This window comes from Gymnoscopelus microlampas, assembly GCF_963454915.1.
Source record: "Gymnoscopelus microlampas genome assembly, chromosome: 24".
In the NCBI taxonomy this organism is placed as follows: Eukaryota; Metazoa; Chordata; class Actinopteri; order Myctophiformes; family Myctophidae; genus Gymnoscopelus; species Gymnoscopelus microlampas.
In genome coordinates, this window is record NC_139961.1 from 30,652,967 (window position 1) to 30,669,032 (window position 16,066).

Below are 16,066 nucleotides of genomic sequence, written 5' to 3' on the forward strand. Positions count from 1 at the left end.
GTGTCTTGGGCATACAGTACCATACACACTTTCAGTATGAAGGATGAAATAATGCGTAATTGTGCTTGTAATGTTAAAGTTTGACTTAGGTGCACACGCACACGCACACACACACACACACACACACACACACACACACACACACACACACACGCTTACTCCAAAAACCTCTCAGACACTGATTTAGACAAACACACAAATATTCAACCACTTCTACAGCGGCCCCCTCCCCACGCACGCATGGACACAGAGTGAACCCAAATGGGTCATTACCTCCTGTAAAAGCTCCCTGAAGTTGAGAACAGGATCCCTAAATGGCCATTCTGCCAGCTGTCCCTCTATGTAGTGCGTGGACTCATGGAGCAGGGTGAGCAGACAGGTGGTGAAGACTGAAGAGGCTGATAAAACAGCACCCCAGAGGCTGTGTGTGTGTGTGTGTGTGTGTGTGTGTGTGTGTGTGTGTGTGTGTGTGTGTGTGTGTGTGTGTGTGTGTGTGTGTGTGTGTGTGTGTGTGTGTGTGTGTGTGTGTGTGTGTGTGTGTGTGTGTGTGTGTGTGTGAGAAAGAGAAAGAGAAAGAGAGAGAGAATGAGACTCCTCATGCACTGATCTGGCATCTAATGTGGAGTTGGATGGCATTATGAAATGCTTAGTCACTTATTGATTTATGATCGCAAGGTGGAATTGATTTTACCCACAACAAACATCAGCGAAATTTGCCACCAGGAAGGGAAAAATATCAATCAGCACTGAATAATTCAGCCGAAGCAATCTCGATAACAATAACGTTGTGTTATGTGTGTGGCTGTGTATCTTTTAGTCTCCCTGGTTTGTGCATTACGTACACAGTACAGTCTGTTCCTCAAATGGATGTGTCTCCAATGTTACGACCAAGTGACAGGAACAAGGACACTCACTGCTGGGCATGTATCGAGGTCACAGCATTGTAAGCAACAGATAAAAATATCACAAATAAGGTCATACACTCTCTAGTCTCTCGAGACAGAATTGTTAAGTTGTTAGTTCACACAATGCTTCCACCTAACAGTCTGTACATCGAAGCACTGCAAATCTGCAGAAAATAAAGTGGCTGTCACGCTTACCCACACTTTGCAGTCCTACTGTGAATAAAACTTGTCAAAGCCTACAGTATGTAGCTTGCTGCTTAGCAAAAACATTTTCAAAAATATATTTTACAGTTATCATGACACGTAAATGACAACTTCCTGTGCAGAACTTTTGGGAGATGAAATGATAGGCTCTCTGGCCCGGATCGCTGGCCTAGCGGTCCGGGCACTTAGGCTCTAATGTAGCCTGACAGCCCATTGCGGGTTCGAGTTCCCGCCGATCTTTGCTGCATGTTTCTCCCCATCTCTCTCTCCCTGTTTCCTGTCCATCTCCACTATACACTATAAACAAAGGCAGAAAAGCCCCCAAAACATGTCTAAAAAATAATAATTATACACTCTCGCTCTTCGAAGACTGTGTAAAAGTAGGCTTGAGACTCTATACACACTCTAACAAGAAGCTATGCCTATGCTTCTGAAGACGTTCAACAATCATACAGGGAGAAACCTGGTGTAGACGAGGCAGAGATACAGTACCAGTTTATTACACATCATATGGGAGAGATGGTAACTACACAATTTCTGTTCCGGAAATTCCATTCACTCCACCTTTTAAGTCATAAATAGAAATACTGCTAGTGAACTTCAGTTTGCTAACTCTTATTTCTCCCACTGGACATCACCTAAGTGGAAACAGCCAATCAACAGGGCATATCAAATTTACATTAAGCAGCTAAGCTACTAACATTATACATTAGCTGTAATATAAGGAGAAACTACTATCATGCAGGACAGGAATTTCATGGAGGCCATGATGAAGGCCATGGCTGCCATGGCCCCTCAGTTTGGCCTTCTGATAGGTCCGGAGGCCACAGTGACCTTGATGGCCCCCCCCCACTGCCTTGGCTTATCTACTGTAGCTGTTTTCTCCTCTGCCTCTTTTCTGTCATATATAGTTTTTAACCCATTCAATCCGGGAACTCATCTACAAAATGTCTAAATCCCAAAAGGACCCCCAATATGATATGTATTTGGTCGCAGACCCCCCATCTCAAAATAATTTTGTTCCAGGGACACCCCAGAAGCAAAGATTTGAGTTACAAATGTTCCCTTTAGAAAGATATAAAGATATAGAACATTTTCATGATTTAAAAAAAATAAATAATAATTACTTTGTATTTTACTTATGATATAACTGATTGTTAACTTATACTAGGTATTATAGTAAATTAAATATCATTTTATTCATTATTCATTGTGGACTTAAAATTGTTGTTTTATTTGATGGCTTTCCTGCCCTGGCATTTGGCCTTTGTGCCCTCAAACAATTTATAACACCAAAGGTCAAGTGGCTTTGCCCCTAATGAAATTCCAGGCCTGCTACCATGTGAAGTAGCTTACGTAATATGTACACAATTTCCGTCTACACACTGTGTCTCATTGGTGGGCTGTGGACAGTTCAGAAACCTGCCTAACAATGACATCATCGATGGGGATTCCAAGCTAATAAATAGAGACTGCAGCCATTCTCTTCCTGGAAAGTTAGCATGCTGAAATAGAAGCCATTCTTATTGGATCAATAAAACAAATTCATCTGGTCTGAAATTACCAAACCTGCCTACCAATGATGTCCATGAAATGTCCACAACTCCTCTGAGACACAAGAGTGAATAGACAGAAATCGTACCATCAAAATAATTTGCATTTGTGAGCACCAATGTGAAGTTGGTGAAGTGGTCCTTTAATGACATAAGAAAATGTTTCATGCATTTGCCCCCCCCCCAAGCAACACATACACATAGTTATTACCTGGTGTATGTGAATGGATGGTCAATGAGCGTGGCACCAGCTTCACTTCCGTGCCTGCCTGAACTAACCCGATGCTCGATATTTTCTTTTGTACTTCTGTAAATTGTTATGAATATCATTATCATTACAGTCCCATAGAACCCCCACGCAGCCATCTGCTGGTGATGAGAGGTAGACGATCCTAGGTGGAAAATTCTAGCCTTGCGCTTTACGATGCATCGTGCCTGGTCCTGTCAGTGAGGTTAAATATTTGAGGCTTGTGTGATGATACTGGTCAGGGTACAGTTACACCGTGGGACCCAGCTTCTGACAATATAATATGTATGTATAATGTGAGGGGACTGGACAATGATGGGGGTCGACGGCCAAATACATATCATTTTGGGGGTCCTTGACATGAAAAAGTTTGAGAAACATATGTTTTTTCAGAAAACTGTTAGGATTTAGAAGACATTTGTAGAATCGGCCTTAGGTCTTAATGGGTTAAAAGCACAAGACGTACTTTGATATTGTCAGTGTACATAATACATTTTATGTACATCCAAAACCATTCACCTTTCAGGAAATGGAAAATCAAACCAAGTATTACTTCTGTACACAAATACTGTACACCTCACATTTCCTTTTGTGGGTTATTTCAAGGGTTTTCGATTTCTTTTTTTATTGCATGGAAGCAATAGACAGGCAGTTCTAGTGGGTCTTCTAGTGACTCAGCATGAAAAGGTGTTAATTTGTCACTCACCTCTGACGGAGCAGAAACCTAATCTGCTGACACCGAGAACCCCAAATCAGGAGCCGTGCTTGTTGTGACAGGAAGGTTGCTAGTTCCACTCCCTGGGCGTGCTGTGAAACCCCACACAGGGCAGGCAATGAGTACCAGGCTTGTTCTAAATTTTTAAGGGATCATACCGGTGGTCTGGCATGTTTAGTCCATTAAAATCATGTAATATGCTTGACATTACAGCCGACCATTTTCCAAAACATGCTGTGGTTTGTTTGATATTTGAGGACGCCATTCTGTTACTTGCAGAAACTTGCTTGACATAGGTAACTAAGCACAATAGAGTGGTTGTAAAAGTTGCTTTATGATTGCATTTTAACGCAATTTAAAATGAGGATTGATTTGAAAAGTGTAGCCAAAAATAGTCCCTTGAGAAAATATAGATTTATGAACAAACTCATACGACCCTATGTTATGCTATGCTATGATAACCCTATGTCCATTACTTATTAACCACATAATGCTAAAGCTAACATTGCCAAAATTATATATACACACACACATATATATATATATACATATATATATACACCATTCCATTCCATCATCTATTTGGAAGATTTACAACAGTGCCATGGAGAGGAGACATGACAGCTGGAGGACTCTGAAGCTTGATGCAATGGACACACACACACACACACACACACACACACACACACACACACACACACACACACACACACACACACACACACACACACACACACACACACACACACACACACACACACACACACACACACACACACACACATATACACACGCGTGTAGGCAGCCACAATTACATTATTGACTCTGCCCCAGAGCACAATGAAAATACTCCCAGTGTGATTGAAATGTAGACCTTGAATGGACAGCTATCTCACATCTCACACATGAAAGCGCTTTATTTCAACACAATGCTCAGCATGCCATATAAAAGTCACGCAAGGCCAATAATTCTATTATGGCTTCTGACCTCTGTCGAACATACCCCCCCCCCCCCCACACACACACACACACACACACACATCATATTGCTCAAATCATGTGAAAGAAGAACTGCAGATTGTGCCTAAGTGTAAATTCACAAACATAAAATAAACAAAATAAAACAAAGCTATTTGTCTGCCAACAGGCAACATGTACCTGTTCTCCCTGACCCACCCCCTCCAGGGATAGCTGCAGTCTCCCATAGGCTCAGTCCCCTGATAAGTGCCATATGGCACAGTCACAGCATATGTGTGTGTGTGTGTGTGTGTGTGTGTGTGTGTGTGTGTGTGTGTGTGTGTGTGTGTGTGTGTGTGTGTGTGTGTGTGTGTGTGTGTGTGTGTGTGTGTGTGTGAGAGAGAGAGAGAGAGGGACAGAGAGAGGGAGGGAGGGAGCTATGGCTAAAGGTGTCAGAGGGAGGCTGGTTTAAATTTAGCGGCGACACGAGTGATATCTGCATGGCAGGTCCTGTCTCCCTCCCCCTCCTCCCCTCTCCAACCCCCCCTCCCTCTCTCTCTCTCACACACACACGCACACACACACACCCACACACACTCCTTCTGTCTGTCTGTCTCACCGGCCAGGAGACGGCCTTACACTTCACTTCATTTCTCTCCCCTCTGTTCTACCGGTCCACCTGGATTTTAAGCAGAGGTCAGCTGAGGACGCACGACACAGAGAGAGAGAGAGAGAGAGAGAGAGAGATACAGTAGATAGAGAGGGAGAGAGAGAGATTGAGAGAGGAAAACATAAAGAAGGGAGGGGGACTCTTGCCGGAGGCAGGAGGGAAGAGGAAGAGAGAAGGCAGAGAAGACGAGGGGAGACGGTGGATTCACTGGTTCAGGATAACGTCTGTTTTTGTCAGTGGCATTGCAGAGGCAGGCAACAGCAGCAGCTCAGGAGAGGAAGCGGCTTTGAGCTGTGAGAGGTGAGACCCTAGCCTCTCAGTTATATGTCTATGTATGTATGTAATTATGTATATGTACTATGTATGTATGTATGTATACATGCATGTATGCATGCACGCATGCATGCATGCATACATACATGTATGGTATGTATGTATGTATGTACTGTATGTATGTATGTATGTATGTATGTATGTATGTATGTATGTATGTATGTATGTATGTATGTATGTATGTATGTATGTATGTATACTGTATGTATGTAGAATTGTAGATACAGCTTGTCTGCATTCATGCTGTGACCAAACTACCAATGTTACACATAATTTATTTTGGAGCTCAAATGCTGTGGCGCATGCAATGCTTTGCAATGCCTGTGTGTGTGTGTGTGTGTGTGTGTGTGTGTGTGTGTGTGTGTGTGTGTGTGTGTGTGTGTGTGTGTGTGTGTGTGTGTGTGTGTGTGTGTGTGTGTGTGTGTGTGTGTGTGTGTGTGTGTGTGTGTGTGTGTGTTCAACGCCAGTGATAGAGGGTAATACAGTATTTGCGGGTGTATAAATGGACAGATAACTGTCACTGATCACTGTTTGATTCTGTTTGGTGTGCAATACATAAATTGGTTGAAAGAGAAGGCACACTGTGCTCAGGGTGTAGCATACTGTCCATAGCGTACCGTAGTGTACTGCTACAGTACATGGATTGATACGCTGTCGCATAATTGTAGGTATTTAGAGAAAACAAGGCACAATTCAGGTTTTAGAAATCCTGCAACTTGTCAAAAACATCTATTGTTGATTTTCTTCATGATGCTGGATTGGTTGAGACACAAGGCCCATTGTAGGCAATAGTAAACGATAATCACTTAAAGTGCAGGGGGATGGACACGTGTGAGATTGAACTCTGCAGCCCAGTGAATAGGAGTCAGTAGGGGTGTGCCGATACACTAATTTCACGAAACGATACGATACGATATTTGGCTCACAACTTCGATACGATTTCGATACGATACGATACGCACTTTTTTTATTATGAAAATAAATGGGGGAGAAAAAAAGGAAATGCAAACAAATAATTCTGTTTTTGCATTATTCAGACATGCAAACTTGTAGCTTTTCAGCCGTTTTGAATCCAAATAGGGCAATAGTGTGACACCTGACCCGAAAAAAAACAACATGTTGTCACCCTTTTCACCTCGGGGCTGTTTGCATGCCTGGTTATTTTGATTGGTGTAAAAAAATAAAAAAATAAAAAAAAAAAAAAAAAATTTTCAAAACGATATTTTTTTCCCCCAAAACGATACATATCGTCGCGAAAACGTATCGCGATATATCGCGGGACGATATATCGGCACACCCCTAGGAGTCAGTCTAGGCTTTGTGGCAGCACTGCACCTGGGTTTTAAACTAAATGCAGGGACACACGAGATATCTGCTAATCTCAATTTAATCTGATTTCATTTGATTCGATTTAATTTAACTTAATCTTTTGCTTGCATCTTCAGGTATAACACCCCAATGCATTTGTTTTGTAAAAGTATACTTATGCATGCATAGTATTGTATCTGTATGGTTCTATAGTATAGATATAGACCCATCTAGAAAAAGATCATGCATTTATTTAGTAGATGCAAGAGAATTTGAGGTCCTAATCGTTGGTAACATAACAGCCACCAGCTCCTGCAGAGCCACTGTACTGCACGCTGTGGCAACCAAAATTAAAACCAGCCACAGCATTCAATTGAATTCGCTGACGGGGGCATAACCCGATATTGTCCCGGCGGTGGCCAATGCGCCCCGCAGACCATTTTCCCTCCACATCAAAGCCACGGGCAGTAATTCATCCGTTATTCTGGAGAGCGATACCCTCTTGTGTGGACATGGGGGCGTTCCGTGACAGGACTGTACTGCTGTCAGCCAGGGTATTTCCAAAGGGCAGCGCGGCCATCAGAAACCCTCACAGCACTGAGGACTGGAGAGAGGAGGCCGGGTGTGGACGAAATAGGGAAAGGGGGAGGTCAGGTTACTGGGCCTTCATCCACATTTCAGTCTGGAAACATCATGTGAAGAGGAGGAAGACAGGGACAGAAAGAAACATTTTCCCATGTTTTGCCAGTAAAGCCCCATGAAATGAACTGAGAGGGACACATTTTTGACTGTAAATGAAATGAATTCAATTGAGACAGACAGACAGAGAGAGAGAGAGAGAGAGAGAGAGAGAGAGAGAGAGAGAGAGAGAGAGAGAGAGAGAGAGAGTTTATTTTTCAACTGCAGGAGTTTAGGATGTTTGAAAATCAGAGCACATTCAGACGCAGCCTGTGGCAAACGGCCAACTTCCCCTCAAATACATGTGTATTGCACCACAAATACAAAGACGTTTGTTTCTTTAACTACCTGGCTATAAGACAGACTGGCCTGCTTCCACTTGGTCCCAACATGACAAGGACAACATGCATGAAAGAGACTGACTCATGGCTGGTCTGGTGGACTAGTAATCTTCTGGTGCAATAATCTGCCTTAGGCCAAGGCTGGTTGGCTAGACAGGACAGATGGCATGGTTATGGCACGTGGGTGTGCGCGCGCGCGCGCGTGTGTGTGTGTGTGTGTGTGTGTGTGTGTGTGTGTGTGTGTGTGTGTGTGTGTGTGTGTGTGTGTGTGTGTGTGTGTGTGTGTGTGTGTGTGTGTGTGTGTGTGTGTGTGTGTGTGTGTGTGTATGTGTGTTAGATAGACAGACAGAACTTTATTGATACCGTGGGTCCGTGGGGAAATTCAGGTGTCTTGCTGTAGCAGCACCGTCATGAAACACATGACAAATAGAGATATAATACAGGTATAAGTAAGATAACAATAAGTGACAATAATAAATTAAAAGACTGTATGTGTGTGTGTGTGTGTGTGTATATATATATATATATATATATATATATATATATATACATAAACAAACAAACAAACAAACAAACACACGTGTTGATATGAGGTGAGGCTGATATATGTACAGTTAGAGCCAGCTACACAGTGGAAATATGGATAAATATGTACTGTGCAATAGGTTAGGAAAGGTTAAAAAGTTTATACTTTAATTGAGTGTGACTATTGAGAATGTATCTATACACATGGTATTAAGACTTCCATGCAGATTCATGTGAATCTACACAGAGCAACAGGCTACATTGTATTCATTCAGACCACAGGTACCTTAGGTACCAGTATAACCCAGCCAAATGCATTTGGTCTCTAACAAGCTATGTATGATTTATGTGCATACAACATCACCGGTTATCATGTCCTCCTGATGACCGCACAGGAGAAGTAAGGTCACATTCATAAGCTCACCTCAACATCAACAGCTTGTTGATTGGTTTCCCCAGCCAAAATAGACCTACAACAGCCATCAAATACAATTATACACGCATCATTTTCTTGTGCCCTTAGATCATTTCCCCTTTCTCAGCCCATAATAGTGTGCTTAGATGATGACTTGATGTTTGTCATTTCTACCGCACCATACAGTATAGTATGTGCACATTCTTGCCTCTTCCAGGGTGACTGACATGTTCTATGAAGGGTAACCCAGTTCCTTCCATAACATGAAACATTCCAATCGACTCAACTGGACTCAACTTTACTAAAGTACCTGGTTCTTTTTCTGGTGTCACCTCCATCAGTGTTCCAAGTGAGCTGAGGCAATACCAAAAGGTAGTGTGTAACGTGTAAACACTACAGACTTGGTCAGAGAAGGTCATCACTAGTGTTGTTGTGTCAGGACAGACGCCCCTATAGACTATTGCATGGAAGCTCCTAACAATTGTTAACAAACTTTAACCACATGAAAGCGTCCGCTATTCTGGGGAAGAAGAAACAGTGAAAATAGCAGATCTACAAGCTCACAAGGTCACAACAAGTCCTCAACGGTTCATATTTCGATGCCTTGTGAGCGTAAAGATCTTGTAGAGCTTTTAGATCTGCTATTTTCAGCAAAGAGATTTGATGTAGAGGGGGGAAAAGAGTGGACCAAGTACAGAGCCCTGGGGGACCCCAGTCAACTCCTATTTCTTGGCTAAAATGTGTTTGTTGAGCTATACACGATAAATGTAGCATTGTTTATCACTCTCCTTTTTACATTGCCGGGGTCCTTTCTGCAGTGGAAAACAAAGCTAGTTGAGTCTAGTTGGTTCTATGCAGTGGAAAAGCACCATTAAATTCCTGTCGACACATCGCAATGGGGTACAAGGAATTTGCAATGGCAGCCCTGACATGCACCACAGATAAAAACGGATAGAATCGCAACATGACGTGAAGCTGTGAGTGAAGCCCATTTTATCACTTCTACTTCAGATCAGTATGCGTGGCCTGCTATAAAGCTCTACACAGTAAAATTCTGAGTGTTAATTTAACTCTGACAGTGTAAAAATAGATCTGTAAGAGTCCTATGTAGGCCCAAGGCATTTGCCGGGCATCCACAGAGCAGAGTTGTTGAGGCCATATTCTGGAGACAAGTTGAGGTATAGTTTGAACAAAGTGGGCGAGTGCAGTGGTTAATGCTTCGAAACTGTCATAAACATTATGTTGGGCTCAAGTGTACATGTGTATAATCTGTGCCTGAACTTGACTTCTGTGAGGACAAAAACCCTATTGTTAAAGAGACTCCGCATTCTCCAAGAAATGTTTTCTCCAAGAAATGTTTCATGTTTCAGCTGAATCACAAACCACTGCTGCATCATTTGAATTTTGAATTATGTTACGGAATCTCTCTGTATGTTTTGCATGAGAGGTGGGTTCGCTGGGTGGAAATTGAAGATCGTGTTTTCACTACTTTCCAGGATTAACGTAGCTCTGTTTACTTTGGTTTAGTTCATTTATTTTGACAATTTCGAATCTCAGATACTATATTTTTGCCCCTATTTGGGCCCCCATGGGTCCATTTGGAATACTGTTTACACTGTCATGAACACAGAGGATTGTACTGTGCATTATCCAAGGCAATGCATAGAAGAAATGTCCTGGAATTCTATTGGCTGAAGACCCGTGGCAGTTGATGCAATAGCAGACAACTCATCCTCCAGCACTGTGGTGTTCTCAGTAACAGTGTACAGTAGGTATGGAGAATGGACGGAGAACCACAGGGCGTTCCCCTCTCTCAAAGCAACGAAGTGGGCTCACTTTTAGTTGCAGGGATCCTGTTTCCCTCATAGAATGCCAACCAGCAAGAGCTCTGGGAAAAGAGCACTATATATATCAAGAGAGAAATGCTAATGTTGTCCACTGTCGCTTGCACACGCTCGCTCTCTCTCTCTCTCTCTCTCTCTCTCTCTCTCTCTCTCTCTCTCTCTCTCTCTCTCTCTCTCTCTCTCTCTCTCTCTCTCTCTCTCTCTCTCTCTCTCTCTCTCTCTCTCTCTCTCTCTCTCTCTCTCTCTCTCTCTCTCTCTCTCTCTCTCTCTCTCTCTCTCTCTCTCTCTCTCTCTCTGCCGGTCCTGCTGCCAAGTCAAGTCACGTCAAATCTATTTGTATAGCGTGGCATACAACCAAAGGTCGGTTGCAAGGTGCCTTCCTTCGCAGAACCCTGTCCCCCTGTAAAGCGAGGAAAGCCACGTATGAAAGCTTTGGAACAAGTGGCTATAGCGACGACGGGTTCCATATTAGGATGAAGTCATTGTGGAGGAAGCCGTTCTCTAGAAACCAGCAGTACATAGATAGATGATCGTCTACGTTTTTCTTTTTTTGTGCCATGCTGAAGCACACATTTCACTGTGTGTGTGTGTGTGTGTGTGTGTGTGTGTGTGTGTGTGTGTGTGTGTGTGTGTGTGTGTGTGTGTGTGTGTGTGTGTGCCTGCGTGCCTGCCTGCGTGCGTAATGCTGACACTACTGTACTTCCATTCATCGAGAGACAAGTCCCGTCCCCTGGTAGCTAAAGGTACACAAAGTCGTGTTCCCCCTGGCACGTGAACAGTTTGCATAAATGTTTTCAAGCCTGGGTGCTGTAGCTGCATCGGCTCTGGCTGTTGCAGCACAAAATGTGACTGTGCACACATACTGTAGTCCCTTGCTCATCTCCCCTGGAAGTGTAAAAGTGAGTAATGGGTCTGCAGCTGCGCTGCAGTGATGCACCACGGTCCGTCAGTGATGGATGGCCGTCTGCACTGCATTATAAACACTCAGCGGTGGATGATGGCTCAGTTTTATTTCTGAAAGTTTTGTCCCACTGGAATCTAGAAGAGAAGCTATGTCCTATAGACGGTAGGCTGTGAGTAAGCAGTTTAGAAACCCTGGAGCAGAGCTGCTGCTGACTCAGGAGAATCTCATGAAGACAGTTTTATGGGGTATTTTTTGTTCTTTTTTTCTTGAATTGAGCATATAAATGATTTTCATAAAGGCTAAAGTCCCACGACTTCATACTAAAAGTAATTTAAGTGCCACATGTTACAATGCGCACCTTTTATAAATAATAGCTGACACTTTCTGGTAATGCAATTCATTTCAAATTATCTATCAATAAACATAAAACTCTATGGTCAGAACGGAGCATCCATCAAAGTATCAAGTGTAAGAGCAGGCAATAAAAGTTAATGAGCAGATTAGTAATCAATAAAAGAGTCCCTACTCAAAGCTAATGAGTAAATGTTTCCAGCTCATTTATGAAGATGGTGTCAAGTTGCAAGGCATTGATCCAACTATATATCCAAATATATTTTTATGATGATTTTCAACTTTCAACGGATGAGCAATGACACGAGCTGACACAGCTACACTGCATTTTATCAAAAACAGTATACAGTACAGTATATGTAATGTATATTCTAATCTATATGGTCCATCAGAAGAAGGTCCATTGAACCATTTGGATCTATCATAAATGAGTTCTGTTTTTTCAAATATCAAATTAATATAGAACACTTGTATATGCCTTTTGCAGCTCCAATTACTGTAGAAGAAAGAGTGATGAAATGGCCTAACAAGTAGTTATGACCGTCCATACTTTATTCTTATGTTTCTTCTGTGGACGTTGCTCTATCTAAATGGAAAAGGGAAAGTCTCATACCTGGAATATGTCCTCTGCATTTAATCCATCATGCCCAGTGGGTAGCTATTGAACAGCACCCATGGAGCAGTTTGGGGCTCAGTGTCAAGGACACTTTGACACGATGACAGGAGCCGGGGATCGAACTAGGAACCTTCAGATTCCCAGGCGGCCACTCTACGCACAGTACCGTACGTTCTATGATGTAGCACTAGCAGGTCTGTCTGCATGGAATAGAGCATGGTGAATTCCATCTCAGCTACAATATGGCATAGTTGACAGGCTTGTGCCAGCCATATTACTTTTCGGTCTCTTTTAAAGGGTTCTCTTTTTTTACTTTTCTTAAAAAAGGAAAAATAACATAACCTCCATTTGAAAATATGACATAAAATGATTGCTGGTGTGAAATGTGAGCCTCCTGTCTGGAACTCCATCAATGTTAATGACCTGCCTATGTAAAACACTAAACGTTGTTTGGAGTGCTGCCCGTCACCATTCTGCACTGTAAATCAACGGGAGGGAGGGTACAATTAATGTACGTCGCTGCAGAGCACAAAGGTGGGAGCGTTGCCAATTCCGACTGTCTGTGAAGCACGATTGAAAGTCAAAGTCAATCAAAATGGGAGCTTGCACGGCTGGCCTGTGACATAATGACTATGGACACATGAGACAATTTGTCATGAGTCAGTTATAGTCAGTAACACTGGTGTGCTAAGGAATCTGCAGCCACATTCATTAGCTAGTCTGACCTCAGGTGAAACTGATTTGAAGAACAGGATTCCTACAGTAGGGAAGAATGATACAAAACCACTTAAGCGTAAGTAAAAAACAAGTAAAAACGTAGTAAAATTCAAGAAAAAGAAAAAAAACATTTGCCCCCCCAAAAAGTAAATCTATGCATTAAAAGCTTGTAGATCTGTTATTTTCACTATTATTGAAAATGTAACATTTTCACCTGCAGTTGTTATAGTGGTTAAGTTCATATTACAACATAGAGCATACTACTGTACCCTTCATATAGCACTACAAACATGTCAGCTTTTGCTGATCAAATGCTGCATGAGTGCAGAACATTCCGCACTGCAGGCAACCACAGCAGTTTTCGAGGTCATCATTAGCTTACATTGTACTTGTGTGTTATGTAAATGAAACCTTTACAGGTTTTGAGTTGCCATCCTCTGTGACCTAAGCACGGCTTACAGCTACACAGCTCCCTGCTGTATTCTCAGCAGGGGAGCTGGTTTGCTTGCAAAATCTGCAGCATTATGCAACACAATTGGACGAGGCTACACAGGTGGTTGCTTGATGCTAAATATGCTCCATAGAAAGAGGGCATCGCGGCCCCGGGAAACAATGTTCCAGATTCTCGCTGTCGCCTTGAGCTCAAACATTCATTGTCTCCGCCAGGCCGAAAGGCATGGCCGAGACTATGTTTTGCACCCTGTCCGTCCGTCTGTCCGCCTGTCCGTCCGTCCATCCGTCCGTCCGTGTCCGTCTGTGTACAGCTAATCTCCGGCACCGTTGACTTGATCACAGCAAAACAGTGCACACACACTCCCTGGATGCCAGAGCAGAACCTCTGCCCAAATGTTATAGCGCCACCAGGAGGCCAATTTTTGCAAAACAAATTTTTTGACAGTACTGGCTTCCAAAGTTTGCAGGAGTGCTCCGTTTAAAACAAAATCATGAACAGTGTGCAATTTCTGTGACTTTTTGCACGCACATTCCCACTAGGCCGAGGAAGAAATGCCACTCTTGAAATGTTTTAAATCAGCCTCATGGTGGCGCTATAACAGGCCGATTTATGTTTTTACCTATAACTGCATCGATCTGTGTAAAACTTTGTACGCGCACTCCCTAGACACCAAGGAAAAACCTTTGCCCTGCATTTTTCACAGCTGCCTTTTATAGCGCCACCAGGAGGCCAACTTCAGTTTTTTTATATAACTTTTTTTCAAATTTCATGCAAATCGGTACACATGATTTCTATAGTCATGTGATCGTGACGGATCTGTTTGATCTTTCATATTCCATCCTGATTGGCTAAGACCGACATCAAAAGTTTTCAGGAGTGGCCCGTTTTGAACAAGATGCCGCAAATCATGAACGCAGCATCCGATTGCGGTGAAACTTTGCCACACATTCGCACTACGTTGAGCAACAAATGCCACCCTATTATAGCGCCACCAGGAGGCCACAAATCGTGGCCTGCTGACCTGGCAGAGACCTGTGCTCGGGGAACACTTTTTCTAGTTGTTACCTCTCTCTGTGCTCCGCCGTTGCTATAGCGATGGGCCCTACAACCAAGAGGACAGGGGCTTAGCATGGCTTTGGGACTATGCACACATGGCTCTGGCATTCATCAAATCACAGGGACAATTATGAGGCTATTTTCTGCTGACCCATTAACATGTCCCCTTCTCTCTCTTACTTAAGGCATGTACAGCATGTCCACAGCACAAGAGAGCAGAGAAGGCCACTGAGGTGAATGCGGCGAAGCATGATGGCTGGTGTGACAAACAGTGTGGCATTTCTTCACTCACTTTAAAGCTTCGGTACAGTAGCTAGTAACCACGCATGATTTAAAGGACAACTTTGTTTTTTTACAACCAATGTTTATGTTTTAGATTGTAATTAAAGTAAATAAAAGATGAGTGTTAAAAATTTTACATTTACTGCTTTCTATAGTTTTAGCAATTTTCACAATCTTTTTTACAGTGTTTTCACAGTGGGCGGGGGCATTCTGTCCGGTGGCTAAATATGTATTTTTTTAACACATTAACCCGGTGTTTTCTTTATTATTATTTACAGTAGCTCTTCTAGCCCCCAATAACTCACATCTGGCCATCTCAGACAGCCGGACCTTTTTTATTGTGTAAAAAAGACATATTTAGCCACCGGACAGAATGCCCCCGCCCACTGTAAAAAATATCGCAAAAAATGCTAAAACTATAGAAAGCAGTAAATGAAAAAAAAATTACACTCATCATTTATTTACTTTAATTACAAGCTAAAATATAAACCTTGGTTGTAAAAAAACAAAGTTGTCCTTTAAGTGCAAATATTGTCGATCATCTTTATCTGTTGCTTCTGCGCTGTGTAACAGAGAATCCTAAAGTAAGGATTTCATTCACCCTCATACGATGAAACAGGTTGTCAGATCCCCCTTACAGCAAATCAATTAACGTAAACAACAGAGCCTCTGCCAATACTACAGTAAAGTATCAAAAACATGTAGTGCTCATACTTTATTTTGGTGGTGTGAGCTGGCTGTAATCAAGGTATATTACCATTGATGGAATGAAAAGGCACTGGTCACATTTGGGCAAGGTTGTCAGGGCCGTGTTTTTGTTTTGTTTTGTTTCTCAGCATTTTTATTATTTCTGATCGGTAGAGACAGTAGAGACATTTGATACAAGATGGGGTCGGATTCAAACTCTGGTCTCGTCTGCACTCACAAGGGGCATACAGTATCATTGCTGTCAGGCAGAAACCTTGTATCTCCATATTTCATTTTGTTGTTG

At 42.6% G+C, this 16,066-nt stretch overlaps 1 protein-coding gene across 4 annotated transcripts in view; it reads left to right on the top strand.

Moving 5' to 3' along the window:
- Window positions 1–5,205: 5,205 nt before the first annotated feature.
- Window positions 5,206–16,066, top strand: part of filip1l (filamin A interacting protein 1-like) — an 88,568-nt gene continuing 77,707 nt past the window's right edge. The window contains exons 1-2 of one of the 4 annotated variants that reach the window (XM_084050738.1): window positions 5,206–5,551; window positions 14,979–15,097. The gene's annotated coding sequence lies outside the window, so the exon portion shown is untranslated. The remainder of the gene's footprint in view (window positions 5,552–14,978; window positions 15,098–16,066) is intronic. The other 3 variants (XM_084050737.1, XM_084050736.1, XM_084050739.1) reach the window with 3 other exon arrangements.